We start from the raw sequence: 4,520 nt of genomic DNA, 5'->3' as shown, positions 1-4,520 counted from the left end.
TCTACTGCTTTCATTCACATGTTACATAGAAATGCATTTTTTTCTTGTCATTGATTCTACATAAGCTTTTAAGTTCACAAGGAGTTAATTGATACTGTAGATTATTAGATCGAAAAATAAGCTTTTGCCTTTGCTCAAAATGTAAACTGAATACTGATTAACAAGGGCTGTCCATAAGGAAAAATATTAGAAAGAAATTTCTATCAGTGATGAAGTACTTGTGTAAGACACGACAAATAATGTTAGTACAGAGCAAGGAATAGCTAGTAGAACTGCCAAGCAGTGCCCCAAAATCCAGAGACATCTCTTCAGATACACTGAGAACTTGAGGAAACAGATGGAAAATTTTACCAGCTTTACCCATGTGTGCTTGATGTGACCATTTATGGGAATTCAGTTATCAAAGCACCAGTTTGGAAGGGGGTATTCTTTTCACCGGCTTTTGTCTGTATTACTAGTACCTATATGTTTATGTATGTTACCAGCAAATCTCAATAAGAGTGAAAAAAATTGATAAAACCTAGTAGACAGATTCATGATGTGACCCCTTTGAGTTGAACTACATTAGTCAAAGATCATCTCTAAATAAACGATTTAAATTTTGGGAATATATCCTAATGTGCTTGGCGGGAATGTATACTGTATAGATATTTTGTTATCATGCTTATGGAACACACACACACACACACACACACACACACACACACACACACATATATATATCTATATATATATATATATATAGATATATATATATATATATATATATATATATCTACGAAGGAAAAATCTTTCCAATCAGCCTCACCAGCTTTAAATAATACTAACGTGACAGATATAAGAATAAAACTCATTTTACTCATTATTAATAAGAGAACTGTAGGCATCATTCGTTCCCTTCACCAATTCTCTCCCTCTTTCTCTATATGGGTAAGCACTTAATACTTTCTCTGTTCATAGTGACTGCCAAAGATCCTTAACCCCCAGCGCAACCCTCAAACATGCAAATCCTCGCCAGAGGCGGACAACTGGCAAAGTAGGATGCAAAGTAAGAAAGTAAAAGAGAAAATGCCTGGCCCACAGCAGCTGAACATGTGCCCAGCCACCAAGACTCCTGGGTAGGTGACCCAACGTGCATGACCCTGTAGAAAACAGAGCAGACATTGACTACAATGGCACCTACAAGGATGCCCAAACATAAGCCTCCAAAGTTACAAAAGGGCCCTAGACAGGCAGTTTGGGGTCAGAAATAGTCAGAACTCAGAAGAACCCAGAACTTAACCCAGGACACTTGCCATTCTTTCCTTTTGCCTGTCCCTTATACTACCTCCACGTGTTTGTTTTTGAGCCAGTATCCCTTTGTTTGCAAGTGGCATCCCTTCACTTTCCTCCAACGCCGACGCCCTATCTGACGAGGACACAGTCATCCTGACAAAGGTATAATGTACCATAATAAGGTTTCTTTTAGTCTGCCACGATCCTATTATTTCTCTGCCTGACTTATTTTCCATTTCCATAGCAAGGAATATCCACTGCGAATTTATATTGAACCATTAAGCATTAATGTAGCTGTGTATTTATTTATTGTAGAATTGAATTGCCTTGGGACCTTTCATGCATTCTTCCAGTTCCCTTTGGTTGTGTTAGTGCTTCTTGTAAGTAACTCTCGCATCTCAATGCAGATTGGCCGTGGCTGTGGAACCAACTCTTCAGCTCTATCCCAAGTACAGTGGCCTTATGCCCCCCACTATTGTACCCCTCTGCGATATTCCTTTTGTGAAGACCTCGTCGTCATAGAATATTTATTGTGTATGATTCATGTAAATATACTTAATAAAGAGAACCCTGTCAGTTTACATAATCATTTCCTTTCATTAATAAGGCTCCAAGCCAGTACTTTTCATTTCGACTGATTCTTCGACAGATCTGCCTTAACCAGTCTTATCAGTCAGATTTAGCCAAAACATGGTAATGTTAAAGAACTCCCTATGATCATCTGTTGTGGTCCAGTATCCCAATAAGTATATAAGGTGGAAACGTCGCAATATATACCAAATTTTGAAAGTAATTTATGATTTTCTTGGAACACATACCTATGCTTTCATAAATGGAAAAAGAAAACCCTGTTGTGTAAGCTTATGAGTCACTTGTGAACTTGACTGGCCTTAATCTTCTAATGTATGAACCAACACCCACAACTTTGTTCATCTCCATAGATTGGGAGAGACCAGAACTACTACAAGGGGGATTAAATGAATCATAAATTCCTTACGAGAACTTAGGTTCACATCCTAACCAATATCAGAGCATCACTTTACTGCACTCACCACGTCTGCCTGGGGTAGCTGCAATGCTCCTAGTCCATTCTGAGTTCATCCCTACCGGGACTGATGCTCCTATACCATGTGCTGGGTTGCCACTAATGGGCACAGGGTGAGGATGACCAAAGACTTGAGGTCAAGTCCCTCAGGTAGGTGGATGTCTCCACTCAATACCCGCCTTTGTTACTTGTAGGATGGAGTGGTTCTTTTTAAATGTCACTGCAGAATTGCATGCCCTTACAACAACCTTCCTCAGCCAAAAAGAGATTGTTCTTAAAGACCTTTCTCTTCTTTTAACTTCATACTGATGATCAGTCTCCTATAGGTGGGTTAGTGGAAGCTGTCCATTTCAGGTAGTATCTCAAAGCTCTGACTAGGTATAGGACCATCTGATCTTTGTCAGCCATGATAAAGTCTTTGAATGATGGGGTTGGGAACCACTTGAACCTCAGGTCCAGGATTGAGGTATTCTGGGTTTTGGGAAAAGGAGGACCAGCATACACAATAGGTAACATTGTATGAGAGGACATGTTCAGTTCTGGAGAGAAGGTCCTTCCCTGCTTGTTTATGTAGGCCTACAACTGTAGTGTTGTCACTCATTTCGGCTGCTGATCTCTCCACTAGCTGGTCTTGGAAGGGCTAGAGTGCCAGCCAGACTGCTTGCATCTCCAGAAGATTGATGTGCTTTGTTCTCTCCTGCAAGACCCATATCCTTGAAATTCGCATGTCATTTAGATGTATACCCCACCCCCTTGGGATGTCTGAGAATACCAGCATCTCCAGCGGTGGATTGCTAAGTGGACTCCCTGCAGGTGGTTTATTGGGTCTCTCCACCAACTCTGATCCTCTATGACCTTCTACAACACCACAATTGTCCGAGATAAATCCATGTTTGGCCCTCTCCAGGGTACCTTCAGATGCCAATGGAAGGATCTGATGGGTGCTCTGCCCTTGGGGACTAGTCTCCTCAGGGTAACCAAGTGTCCAAGGAGGACCTGACACTGCTTAGCAAGTTACTGAGCCACTTAGAGGAAAAGTTCTGAGATCATCAACAGGCTGGCTAAGCTCTCCCAGGATGGTATGCCCTCCCTGCCACTGCTTCCACAGGTACCTGATGTTCTGCTAACCGAAAATGTATTAGAGATTGACTTGAATGACAAACTCAAATGGAAGGGTGATTCATAATTATCATATGCAGAAAGAGAGAACCTCATTTGCAAGACTTTTGTTTAAAAATCAGAGTTCCCAGAAGAATGCGCACAGTGCCATGCTTTTAGTATGTCCCTAGCATAATATAAAACATCCAGATGGGAACAAAATACTTCAAAATTAGAATAAAACATGTGAGGCATATCATCTCTCCATATACCATAGAAGTCTTAAAAACAAACCCTGGATTTTTAGCATTACCTGACCATGTTCTGTTTAAGTCCTGAAAAGTAGAAAACAAGAGTTCACAGATATATCCTGGCAATGTTATATTACCTGGAATAATTAAAGAGAGTGTCATCATCAAAGTATCTGTAGGTTAGAAGGCATTTCACATATTTAGGCGAGCAAGAAACTGCACTGGCGTACAAAACCTGCATATTGTGCTATCTTATTTTGAAGTAAAAATTCTTGCTAATAGTATAGACTAAAAATCACGAAGTCCAAAAACTGCTCCAAGAGGAACACCAAATATGATTTTGTCAACACACTTTTAAGCATTTATCAACAATTCTTCGTTGCTATTTAGTAGAGAAAACAGTGGAAATCACGTCCATAGTTTGTGACCCATAAGTTATAAGCTTATAAACATGCCTGGATTCACCCAATAGCAAAGTTGTCTTGAACCCATTGTTCCCATATGAATATTATTTGTAATACTGATTATAGTTCAACATATTTATTTAAGAGAAGATCACCTTTAAATTAGTGTGGACTGGAAGGATGGAGATTAGCTCTCATTAGTTTTTGAAATGTATATGTATACATATGTATGTATATGTATATATATATATATATATATATATATATATATTATATAGATATTTATATAGTATATGTATATATATATATATATATATATATACTATATATATATTTAAATAGAAGATAAACTCCCAACACTCCTCAATCCCAAATCTCCTCGCCTCACTTCCTGTCAACAACACCCCCACCCTCCCCCCAAATCCATTAACCTGTATTCATGAATAC

The sequence above is a fragment of the Macrobrachium nipponense genome, chromosome 1, assembly GCF_015104395.2.
Source record: "Macrobrachium nipponense isolate FS-2020 chromosome 1, ASM1510439v2, whole genome shotgun sequence".
Lineage (NCBI taxonomy): Eukaryota > Metazoa > Arthropoda > Malacostraca > Decapoda > Palaemonidae > Macrobrachium > Macrobrachium nipponense.
This window is presented reverse-complemented; position numbering follows the sequence as displayed.